Raw genomic sequence first — 13,849 nt, forward strand, 5'->3', positions numbered from 1 at the left:
TAAGTTTTGGGTTACTATCTCCTTTATTTTCTATTATGCACCTATGACATTCATATCTTATAAACATTATAAATAAAGGTATACTGATTGAATTAAGTTGATTTTTGTCTCATTTGAAAGCTAAGAAGAATATCTCCAACTTTTATGTTCACTCAAAGACCTATTTTGGAAGCATACTATGCCTAAAATTATAATCTATATGAAACTTTTACTTATTACTGACAACTTAACCTGTATCCACTAATTTAATAATTTCTAGAGTTATACATTACATTTTTAAGTGAAACTAAAGGCATTAGTTATCTAACATCCACGGTTACAACTTTCTTGAAGGCCAATTTTCTAGATTCAGACTCTACAACTGAGTTTTGACCATTGTATTTGATTACAACAAAGCTTGAGTCAACAAAGGAGTCCTTGAGCTCAAATTAATCGATTACAAACCTATGTAATTGATTACAATCAGCCTAGAACCCAAAATTAACCTCCGGAGCTCATTTCAATCGATTACCCCATGATGTAATCGATTAAAATGGTTTAGAACTACAAAAAAGTTACGATTTTTAAGTCAAGACATCATCTTTCATCAAAACAAAATTATTCCTTTCAACCCAAAATATACAACAACAGATTTATGCTTCAACAAAGCATATATAACATTACAAAGCATCCAAAATAAGAAAAAGGTGAGCTCCCCTTACCTCTATAAACCAAGAAGCAATCTTTGAGAGGAAGGAGAAAAAAGGAGAGGGTTTTGGGTCCAACATGAGAGCTTTCCCACTATCACCCAGTCACCACACAACATATCACCACCCAAAACCCATTAACAAACAAAAACAACATTAAAACCCAAAAAATGAGCACTTTCATGAACCCCCCAAAGGTGCTCTACGAAGGAAAACTTCAAATGGAAGGGGGAGAGGATTCTTACCATTGTACACAACCACAACCAACAAAAAGGGTAAGAAAGATGCTTTCTTGAACAAGGTAAATCAAGGATACAAGCTTCCAAAGAGAGACCCCTCTCAAGAACGAAGAAAGAAGAAAGAAGGTGTGTTTATGAGTTTGGTTCAGATTGCGAATGGGTTTTGGGAAGGTTTATGATTCTTCCTATTCCTTCTCTTTACACTCCACAACAAACTAAACTCACCTACTTAACTCCCATTACTAAAGGCCCAAACAGTCTAAGAACCAACTAATCACACATGAAACATGGTTTAAGCATAAACATAAATATAAACAACACAAATCATCACTTCATAATTAATTAACTAATTACAGGCACTTAAATTAAATTTAATTACTCTTGTAATTTAATTAAAACACTTAATCATTAATTATGAAAATCGCAATGTTACATCCTTCCCTTAGAGTATGTTGGAAGGAAAGACTCTAATCTTGAGCTATGTAAAATCTGATCATGTCCACCAAAGATGCTAATGGATGAGTGAGCAAAACACCATGGGAGATGAGCTCTAATGATGTCGTAGAATTAAATTCATAAATAAACTTTTGCAAGCCTTTGGACCAAGAAATCTTTAGACCATGGTAAATAGCTTGTATCTCAACATTCAAATTAGATATAACACCACAAGCACTGACATAACCAATTATAAAGTGAAAGTTTGAATCTCTAATTACACCCCCGAAACCCGACAAACCTAGATTCCCAATAGAGTTGCCATCTATGTTTAATTTGAAAGTGTCTTGATGAGGATGAAGCCACTTAACTTGGATGAGGGCTTCACCTAGTTTTAGTGAGGAGCGAATTAACTAGTCTATAAAGATGATAACGATTGGTGAATCGTTCAAAATCAAACTCAGAAATATGATTCAATTTGGTTCCTATATTCATTCACTTATAACCAGAAAGAGGGATTTTTATCAAACAGTTTGTAAGCAACTATAAAGGAATGGGAAAACACACAAAATGGAATTGAAGAAACAGAACAGAACAAAAATAGAATACAAATCAAGTTGAATAACATCAATCCAATTCACCAAACCAATGCAAAACGAATTATCATAGTTAATACAAGTTATGTTCAGTGTGAAAGTTCAATCAAATGCATTAGAGAAAGTTCAATCAAATCAATCTCTGAATTGTTTGAGATCGCAAATTTGGTTGGAAAATCATCCAAACAATCTGTGAATAAATTTTGACATTAGGAAATGAATCCATAACCTAATCCATTTTCAATCCTAAGCATAATCATAATCATGAAAATTGCAAATAGGATTGAAGAGAAAGATGAGCATTCACAAAGGTTAGAGATACTAAACCAAAACTCAAATTCAGCCTTGCATGGAGTGGATCCTTGGATTGATTGATTGTTTAGTTGTCCATGGACATCAATTCAGCCTTGCTTGGAGAGGATCCTTGGATTAATTGAATATTTAGCCCTCCATGATCATCACCAATGGAAAAGACACAAAATTTTGTGTAAGAAAATGGTATAACATAAGTGAAAAAAGGAAGAAGAATGAAGAATAGTTAAGAGAAAAAGAGAGAAAAGAGAAAGCTTGCACAAGAAGTAACTAATTCCGTTTTTTACAAAAATGAAGTAACTAACTAACTAACTAACACTAATATATAGAGTGTCTACTCAGAAGCAATGGATGGGCCTTGATTAGGCTCATCTAATCTACCTAATTAAACTAATTACACAAAACAAAGCCCAAACTCACAACCCAATTATTCAAGTGCATAGGCTTTGACTTCCGAGCTCAATTTGACCCTCGAAATGGCAGAATTGGCCAAAGCTTATTTGTAACAAAATTGAAGATCTTTTTTCGCTTCCAGAGACTACTCACATGTTCCATTTGGAGTTCTATGTGTCCTCTAGGCCTTGCGCAAGACAGATAGGTCAAGTAAGCATAAAATCTGAAATTTAGCTACAATTCTCAATTATGCTCAATCATTTGTCTTAGACCAAAACTGAGTTAAGGTGATAAAATAAAGGTCAAATAATGGAAAGTCTCATTCATATCCCCATTGATCAACTCATTTTTTGAATCAGATTCTAACAAATTGACCTTTTTCTAGAATGGCTTGACCTCATATGGAACATGGCTTGATGACATTAGTCCAATTTGTTGGCAAAGTTTTGGGTTGTTCCAATCCCCAAAACGCCTTCCCATTTTTCCAAAAAAGTCTTTAGAGAAGCTAAGCTCTGCCTTATGAGATTGTTTCCACTAAGGTAAAGTGCATTGAGATAAGGCAGAGTTTCCAGCTTTAGTGACAGGTTCCCTGTGAGGTTGTTGCGGCTAAGTCCCAAAAACCTTAACCTCTTTAATTCTGATAAAGACTAAGGAATTTCTCCTGCCAATTCCATGTTAGATAGCTCCAAAATGGCTAAATTTTAGAGGTTTTTCCACTTTAAGAATCTGATGTCTCCACCTAATGGATTGTTGGACATCCAATGAACCTATTATTCATAAGGTCCATAAGGTGGTTGTTGTTGACATCAAGCTTCAATGCTGAAGTTAAGCTCCCAAGTGTCAAAGGCAAAGAGCCAGATAATGAATTGCTACATAAGTCAAAGATTAATAACTCATTTAGCCTATCAAAAACATTTGGAATCCTACTAGTAAGATAGTTTCCAACAAGAACAAGCTTCTTCAACTTGATGACATTGCCAATGCTTGATGGTATTTCTGCTGTTACACTATTTTTTAATATTACTAGTGATTGAAGGTTCTTGAGGACACCAAAACATAAGGGGATGTTTCCGATGAGTCCTGAGTTTGATCTAAACTCCAATGATTCTGAGCTGCCAGCTAGTTTATGCTAGTTTCCAGTGGGGATGGTACCTGGAAACATGTCTTGTGATGGAAAGCAATTGAAAAAGGATAGAGATTTTAGGTGCTTAAGCTTAAATAAATGTGGTCTAAATTCCAAATCTTGAGCACAACTCAGAGAATTATCATGGACTGGTCCAATGTTCAAGGTAGTTACATACCAAAATCCATCAAATAGATCACAAGAGACCCCCTATAGAAGAAAACAAACACAGAAAACACAATTAAGTAAATAATTAATCACCTTGTTCTAGTTAAGTTACAATTTTAGTATTGAATTGCAAAGAGTTCTAATTACATGGTTGAAGGGGTAGTAAAATAAAAAAGAGGGGGGAGGACAACTACTGAGAAACAATTGATACAAGGGATGAATGATCAATTTTAGAACTAAGCCAAGGGATTATAGTTTTACCTTTCTGGCATCCAACAAAATTTAAAAAGCTTAGGTTCACCTCAGAGTTCATTTATGAAATTGAGTGCAAACTCTTATTTATATGGTCCTATTAACAATTAGCCAAAATCTTCAAGAGTAAAACAATGTTTTGTGTTTAGAGTTTCACTGTTGATTGTGAAAAAGTTTGTGCAAGTCATTAACCAAACAGGAACTATAACCTTGTAGCTATATTATTCCTTGTGACATTCATCAAGAAACCATAGCCTTACACAAACAAATTTGAATTTTCTAAACATTATCTCTAGCACAGTACAAAATAGTTGCTTAGACAAGTTACAGTAAAAGGTACCTGAATTGGAGTCCAACCACAAGGATCTGGATAGAGATCTGAGCTATTCCAGGAATCACCAAGAAAGCTTTCAATGGTGGAGTATAGAGCTTCCAGCTCTACTTTCTCCATAGGAGTTAAAATATCGAGGTCTTCTTGTCCACAACATGTTGCACTTAGAGAGAGTATGAACATCACAAATATGGCATGACTAATAGTTTTGATTCTCTTCATGGTGCTAATGCGTCAAAATAGGACTATCAAGCATAGGAGAAATTCCAGATGGATGAAGCAAAATTGATACAAACAACCACCACAAGTACTAAGAGGTACTTGGCTTCAACCCTTGAATTCAAGTGCATCTTATGGTTTGATGTATCACATGTGCATTTCTCATTTTAGAAAAAAAAGGAAAGAGAAAAAATAAAGAGGAAGAAAATCTTCAAATGAATTATAACAAAAGATGCAAGATAAAGAAGGGTGAAAGTTGAAACAGATGATTGAATATCCCTCAGCAATGAAGTGGGTAGTATCCAGACAAATACCCCAACATGGGCCCTTACAGAAAACTACAATTGTTTTTGGAAGAACACGGATTGTAGTATCAAGAAGAAAGAACAAGATCCTAAATTTATGCTCAAACTTAGAAGGATAGTGGGAATGGAGGAAACACAAAAAGCCGAGCAAGAAAACTGACCTCTTCCTTGTTGTGTTTATGCAAAAATTAAGGAAGTATATATACATATAGAGCCAAGCTAATTAAGTTTAGTGTAATATGAACTAAGACACATGTATGTGTCTCAATTGGAAGATCCCAAGGGTCAAATTTGTAGATATCAAGCTGCTTGATCCATGCCACATGACCCGGTTACTTTGATGTTTAAAATTTTTACAACTTGTATATCGAAATGTTAAATTATTTTGGTCGTGATATACATATTTTATAGGAAATGTCAACTGTCAACAACAATATTTTTAAGTATATTGACAACCTGTTTGTACTTGTTTCATAGTTTCATTTACGTCTCTTGTCATTTAAATGTGTTTTATGTTATTTTGTCATGAATATACCATTTCCATGTTTCAGGTATGTGAAAAGAGAACATGTTATTGATGTTACCAAAGTGTTTAGGGTACTTAATGCTGAGAAGAAATATCGGATAACAAAACTTGCTTTATACTTAACGGTTCTCATTGTTACTATCTTCAGGTTTATGACACCCTTACAATAGAACATGCTTAGGTACTGTGCTTTAGCTTGGATGGCCTTATTGGTTAACATTGTACTTGCTTATGTACGTACTTGGCTTTGGGAAAAATAACTTCTACAATTGTGGTTCACCAAATTCTTTTTATATGATTAAATTGAAAAAATAAAACTTCTCTTTCATGGGAGTGCCATCCTTTTTTGTTGCATTCCATCATTCCACTTGTAGTTTTCATGTTTTGATAAATATGTTATCATATCCTGGTTGTTTCTTGCCTCTTTTCTACCTAATAAAATGGCTTTTCCCAGTTGGAAGAACATCATTCTACTTCATTTTTATTGTTGTATATTTCATTCTCATTGAAGAATCAACCAATTTTCATTGTTGTATATTTCATTCTCATTGAAGAATCAACCAATTTTCATTGTTGTATATTTCATTCTCATTGAAGAATCAACCAATTTTCATTGTTAGTTAATAAATTCCATGTCATGAACCACAAATCAAAATATGGGAATTTAGAGAGAGAGAAAGAGAGAGAAATAGAGAATAATGAAAGAGAAAGAATATTGCCTATGTAGTCAATTCCATCCATATATCTTCCCCTCAATGTTAATGTAACACTTGATAGCTTCTCTATCATCATCCAACTAGTCACCCCCAGCTACAATTGTCACCTACAAGCTCTTTTATGGGCATTGGTTCATTAGAATAGATAGTGCTATAGCATCCATCAAACAGAGGCTATAGTGCTTGATTTTGGGTTTTGTACGCAAAAGCTTTAAAGCCCGGTTGATTATGTAATACTTCTCTATTGCATTCTCCTTAATGGTTTTTGCTGCTTGTGTCAAATTTTCTCTAAACTAGAGAGTAGCCCAATAGCATATGTGTTATGTGCATTGGTCATGTATACAAGTGTAATACTAATACCTTTTGCATAATATAAGGTCAGTTAGTTTACTTGTCTCTATTTTCTTAAACTCTGCTCCTTCAAATCAAGAAGATTAGCGGTGATTGTAATGAAGCTTGAACTGTTATTGAGTTTAAATTTTCTCCGAAAATTGGTGTATTAGTGCTTTTACAGTATGTTATCACTAACTCTATATCCTTAGAATATTCAATAACCCAGTGACTTAGTTTTTTTTTTAATATCAAGCAATTAATAAAGGAAAAGTTAATTAAATATTTATCTGGATTATTTATTAAAAATAGTACTTGTTAATTTTTTTAGATATATTTTTTAAAAAATAGAGTTTTTACCTTTTAGGGTATAATTAACTTTTTCTAACCTTGTTTTTTTTAAAGGATTTGTAACCTTGTTAATCACCTTTGATTTTGCAAAATGAAAAAAGACATAATGTTATGTGTAACATCCCACTTTTCGTAAGCTAATTTAAAAAAAATAATTTTTACGTTTAAATAAATAGAGTTTTAGAAAAAATGATGAGATTCTATAAATAAATAAATAAGGAGATATAATTATTAATTAAAATAATGATTTGAGAGAAAATAAAAAGGATATTTTATTTATTTGTTTGATAGAGAATAAAATAGAGTTTATTTTTATAAAATAATAAATAAATAGAGTAAACCTAGCTATAAATAGTGTTAGGTCAGTTTTCACACTGACGCTGTCTCTTCTTTCTCTCATTTTCGTTTTTTTCCTTCTCCTCTCAAAACCCTTTCTTTTTTCCCGCAGCCCACCAAACCGGTTTCAGAAAAATGACGATCTTGGACTCATTCACCGTTGGATCGTCGTGAAATTTGAGCACCACGTTTGCAACCCAATTCCGAGAATTCTCACCGTTGGGAATTCGGATATCATGTCTGAACTGAGAGAAATACCCTTCGCATTGTAGCCTTTTTCTTTCCCCCAGAAACCCAGAGCTGTCTTGGTAAAACTACGATCCCGGTTTTGTTAACCGTTGGATTGTTGTGAAATTTGGATATGTTGTTCAAAATTCAATTTTTCACGCTTTGACCGTTGGGATTTTCGAGATGATGTTCGTGGAGAGAGAAAAAGGAATCTCATGAAGATATTCCAAATGGAGGCTTCAATCCCTTCTATGTTTCTCTGACGTTTGGGAACTCTATCGGAGCAGTCGGAGGAGAAACTGGAGGAATCTTAGGGAACCGCTAGAGATGCTGCTATCACTGTCGGAAGACACGTGAGTCTGCTTAGAGGTAAGGGATGAGTTATTCACAATTGGGGGTTAGTGAGAACATGTGTAGGGATCCTTAGAGGATTAAATTGGGGTTTTATTTTGGGATGTTTATTAAATTGCAATTTTTCCTTTATGATTATAAATAAGATATTGATGTCCTAATGAAAATTGTTTGATAAATTGTGCTCTTGATATTTATATATTTCGACCTATGATTTTGATATAAGTGTGTAATATTATTTGAGGGGTTTTAGTCCTCATGTTGTGATAGTCTTTTGTATAAATTGTTATATTGAGGATATGAAATGATGATTCAAATTGTGAGTATGTGATGAATTGTGGAATAACATGTTGCTTTGAGATTATAATATTGTTATTGAGATTGAGTATAAGTGTAAAGTTGAATATGTGTTAATTTGTGAGATACGTGAAAACATGTGATGATGGATTGTGACACTATGAGATGTGAAATTGTGAATGAGTTTTAGTTGTGGATAAGTGTGTAGTTAACACTTGATGTGAAATTACTTGTGTTGTAAGCTATGAATTGTACAATAACCCAACCAGTGTTATATTGAGAAAAGCGTTGATGCACAGTGTTAAAGAGAAAATGTAGGTTTCCTATTTAGGAACCAGTGTTAAATCGTAGCGCAATTGTGTTGAACGTGTTTAAAACACGAGTGTAAGGTCATGGGTATTGTATAATTCATGAGCAGTGTCTGAATGCAAAAAATTATTTTAGGGGTTGGACCTGAATCAGGAGGGAGAGGCCCTGACAGACTCTTCGGAGTGTAGGCCTTGGGGGTCACCGGGTTTGAGTACTCCTTTAAGCCTATGCTGATCTCATATGGTTGGAGCATTCTCGCAAAACATCGTGACCCTGACTGGTCTCCCTATGATCTTACTTAGTGAGAGTGACCTGACAAACTCATTGTGTGGTGTATCTTGTTATGTACTCCTAAGCGCCCCAGGGTGGTTTTTCACTAACATGGTACCACATTGCATATAGGATTGAGTCTTAGCATAACTGTTGCATATGCTTGCTAATTGATGTGTTATTATATCTTGATCGGAGTGTGGGATTCTTGTGTAATGTGATTGATGATTGAAAAGTGAATTTTAAATGACGAAGTGGTGAAGTTACGTGAGCTATGTTTAAGCAAGTGGTATCCCATTTATATAATATGTATATTTAATTGTCTTGTTTCTCTATTAGCTAGGAATGTGATAACTCACTCCCTGTGTGTTGTTGTGTTTGGATCTTGTGATGATCTTAAACTTGTGTTCGGGGGAGCAGAAAATAGGTGGATGACTATGAAGAATCTCATGTTAGAGGACACGGGAACACAACGTTCTGATAGGATGTGACATTAGGATATAGGTTCTATATTAATTGTATGAAGCTTAGACGACCTTGTTGAGTCGAGTATACTTTATTATTTATTTGGACAAGTTTGAATATGATGTAAAAGAAAATGAATGTGAACCTTTTTCCCCTTTGAAAGACTTGTAAAAAAAATGTTTTAAAAATACTTTTAATTAATATTTGAATTTTTTATTCCTTATTAGTATATATGTGAGGGGTAGAGGGTGTCACATTATGAGTTGCATATTTGTAAAATGAGGGTTTGACCTTCTTCTATGGTGTGCTTTATAAACTCTATGGGGTTTGAACCAAGTTCTTGATCTTTTCAAAAGAATTATTACTGCTACACTAGAGGCTAGAGTGGTTTTAAGAGAAATTGTTGTAATTCACTTGATTTTTCTTTTATCTAAATTTATATTTTTTCTTATTACTTATAACATTTATATCCTTTTATTATTCTTTTTAATTATATCACTTATAGCATTTATTATTTTTATTTTGATATTTTATTATTTATTTTTTATTTCTCATCTCATTTTAGAGTGAACGCTAACCAGCAACCTTAGTTTAATATTTACATGACATACATGATATCTTTAGTGTAAAAACACCCAATTTCATTCAATTCACCTAATAATGACTTCCTGTTTGACAATTGATCCACTATCAATTGATAACATTACACTTATAGAACAATACAAAACCTTTGAGTTACAAACTCGTATACTGAATCAGAATTCCATTGGTTCTTATTACTTATTAGAGCATGGCATTGAGAAAAATTTCTTTCTACTACTTGATGGAGCAACAAATTCTAAGGCGCCTATGGTAGCCTCGATCTAGTGGTGGCAATAATCTTCTGAACTCTCTCGAACTTACAGACTTTGCATAGTAGCCAACTTCTACTCAAATTGTAGCCAACTTCTACTCTCCCTTCTCTTCGCCTTTAACCCAACTCAACCCAACCATATACCCTTCTCATCCTTTTCCACTCCTACGTAGTCAGTCTGCTATACTTGAGGTCATTAGCTTTAATATTTCCCATCACATATATTGAATACCTTTTTTTTCAAATCATGTAAAAAAAACCAACTCAACACCACTTTATCCAAACGTGCTTTGTTTTCAAAATTGCATATTTAAACTAAAAATCATAAACTTACAATCACATCCTGAATGGGGCCCAAGTGAGATTAGTTTTGGATTAAATAAAAGCATATGTTTTTGTGATTTCACCAAATTTTAGGGAACTAGTGTAATTTACTTTAAATTTGTGGAGGAAGTATTATTCCCTCTCTCTCTCTGATACTCTCTTTTTAAGACTCACTAAGTTAGTTTTAAAGAAAGAGTGTCATGGAGACCTTCACTATCATTCCTCCAATAGCTAACATAATAGTACAAACAACTAGGTAAGGAAGAAAAAGGTTCTCTATTGTGGAATAGAAAAATTGACATGGGATTCTTGAATTCAATATCCTCCTTATTATTTCCTTCCTCGTAGACACCAAATAGGGTCCAGTTTACAATCTCCCTGCCAAACATGTGGGTTGGTTTCAATTCAGATAAAATCTCAACTTCATTCCATTCGTGCTCTGAAAATATCGCCTCTGCTTTGCATTGTAGATCACACCAATGTATAGGGTCCCATGTTAAAAATATGTACTTACATGAAGAACTGAATTGCTTACTGCCATTGATGAGTACGCTGAACATGTAAACCAATAGCGTGTGACTACTAGGCATTACAGAACAAAATACTACAATCTTTGGAAATTTGTTTCTAAATGAGAAAAGCATTGACAATTTCATCCATACGTTGCACCAACCCTTGTACGTTGCAAGCTTTTGGAACAACAAATGGAAATCATAATGCATAAGCGGATTAGGACTACATACTTTGATGACATTATTGGGACTTATGTATGGATAATGCATGTCAAGATATGTAAAATACACATCAGAAAATGAAATCCGGGGATGATAACAAACAAGCTTTGTCCTTGGAGACAATTTTGAGCTCAAAACTTGTTCATCATCTTGGTTTTCTCCAAAAAATCAGTATCTCGCATGCTCATAACATATCACTTCAACATTAGGCAATATACATATACTACCTAGTAGCTGATTAAGCCTTTTGCATCCCTTTAGGGACTGTCATACCCTAATTTCGTCCGGGGATTATTATTTGATGACATGCAATAAATGAAGTCCCGAGACGTCTCAGAAATCGAAAGGAAGCAGGCTTGCGCGATCCGTGAAATTCCGTAATGTGGCGGAAGTCGAAAAAAGGTGTTTTTGCGCAATCCGTAAGTTTCCGTAACTTCTTCGAAAGCTAAAAAAGAGTAAATACATAATCCGTAAGGATTCGTAACCTTGCGGAAGGAAAATAGGTATCGTTACGAAATTCGTAAAGTTTCGTAACGTTACGGAAAAAGAATTACAAAAAAATAGAAAGGGGGGTGCATTTAGTAAACAGGGGGGGTGTAAATAGCAACCAAGCCCACTTGGGCCCTCCAGAAGATTCCTCCAGAAGGTTGTTGCTTCTGGAGGAAGCAACCTTGCTCGCCTGGGCGAGCTGGGCGGCAACCTTCTCCCCTATTCTGCTATAAATAGGGGAAGAAGTGAAGAAGAAAAGGGTTCAGCCCCTTAGGCACTTCTCTCTCTTTCGAATTTGCTGAGGAAAATTAGTTCCGTGAAGAAAATCCGAGCCGAGGCGCTTGCGTAACGTTTCCGTGAGTAATTACGCGAAGATTCTCGACCGTTATTCAAAGATTCATCGTTCGTTCTTCGTTTTCTTCAGTCTTCAACGGGTAAGTACCTCAAACCGAGCTTTTCAATTCATTCTATGTACCCGTGATGGTCCACATTTTGTTCATGTATTTTTATTCTCATTTTCATTTACTTTTTATACCCCCTTTTGACGTGCTTAAGCCATTTATTTAAGTCACTTCTCGCTTAATCTAAAAATAAAATAAATTTCCACCGATCGTTTGAATTGCATCATCCGTTAATTTTGGTTAAAATGAATTCCGACCGTTCGGTTGTGCCGTAACCACGTTGGAAATAAAAAAGGTAAAATAATAATATAATAATAAAAAAATACCTTTTAGTAAAATAAAAGCGAAAGATCAATTGGACGTTTTCTCTTTGGGATTTCTCATTCTTAATTGAATTGACTAAATAACTAAAGTGAAATTAAGGCTAAAATCAACTCGCCTAGTCAAGCTCGTCCACAAAAATAGGATTTTGAAAGTTTATCATTTCAGTTTCTTACCAAGTAAAATGGATCATTTTTAAGGTCCAACGCCTTAAAATGATCACCTTTCAAGTAAAAAGAATCACTTGATTCACGCATAAGAAAGAATTACGTAGGTCTGATTTCCTCTCCAAAGGAGGGTACGTAGGAGCAAAAGCCCCGCTTTTGTCGACCTCAAAAAATAAAAAGAAATAAAAGTTAAGATAACACAATTCCACAAATTCTAAAAAATAGATTGTTGTCCTTTGAGACAAACGTGAGAGGTGCTAATACCTTCCTCAAGCGTAAATACAACTCCCGAACTTAGAATTTTCCTTTTGACCTGTTTCCTTCGGTTTTCCCGACGTTTTCCACAAATAAACGTTGGTGGCGACTCCGCGCATCTTTCCTCCTTTGGGAAGCGCACCCGTGAGCCTCACCCTCGCTCGCCCGCGAAGGGCACGTTGCGACAGTTGGCGACTCCACTGGGGACCTTTTTGTGAGTTAGGCCTATTTTAGGAATTGTGGAATTGTGAAACTTCGTGTGTGCATTTGTTGAATTGTGTAAAATGTAAATAAACTGTTGTCTATTTCGCATTCTTTACACTGCATTCTAAGCACCCACGGGTTTGAGTAAAAAAAAAAAGGGCCCTACACCCGGGTTCATGGGAATTTAAGGAGTGGAGGTGAATCTATCATCATGCTAGGTCTCCGACTTGCTTGATGATAGTGAAACCTCGTCTAGAGCTTTCTCTCTTTATAATGTGTTGTCGCTGGTATTCCATACCGCCACAACATTATTATCTTGAGTGATGATACCTCTAGAAAACAGCCGTGTGAGTTATGAATTGTTGGGGAGTAGTTATTAGGGACCCCTAGATATTGTCCTAGGTTCCCAAATAGGGGCAAAGAGCAAACACGCTCCGTGCCATTCGTTCTCATGCATTTTTGGTAAATAGCACTAGTTTATAGTTTTGCTAGTGATGTTTGGAGTAATACGTAACCTTTTTAATGCTACGTTGAGGCGCCGTCATGCCCAAAACGTAGCATTAAAATTGGATCTCTGCGGTCTCGTATGTGTGAATTACCCCTTTGTGTTGTTTTCTTTCCGTTTCATGCATACGCATTGCATCATTCATGTCGGAGTCTTAATCCACCCCTTTTTAGGTAAAATGATGGGGACAAATCAAAACGGCAAAAGGTTTTATCAAGTCAAGGTTAAAGGTCTAGATGTCACTAGCCTCAAGGAATTGGGACGATTGATGGGACCCCTCCAAAGGCAAGCCTTCCGCAAAGTTTACGGGAAGATTCTAGATTTGACCGTAGCGGAGGTATTTACGGAAGCCGTCGTA

General features: G+C 35.0%; 1 pseudogene; it reads right to left on the reverse strand.

The window, feature by feature from the left end:
- Window positions 1-3,042: 3,042 nt before the first annotated feature.
- LOC114368251 lies at window positions 3,043-5,210 on the reverse strand (annotated as a pseudogene).
- Between the last annotated feature and the right edge of the window lie 8,639 nt (window positions 5,211-13,849).

This window comes from Glycine soja, chromosome 9 (assembly GCF_004193775.1).
Source record: "Glycine soja cultivar W05 chromosome 9, ASM419377v2, whole genome shotgun sequence".
In the NCBI taxonomy this organism is placed as follows: domain Eukaryota; kingdom Viridiplantae; phylum Streptophyta; class Magnoliopsida; order Fabales; family Fabaceae; genus Glycine; species Glycine soja.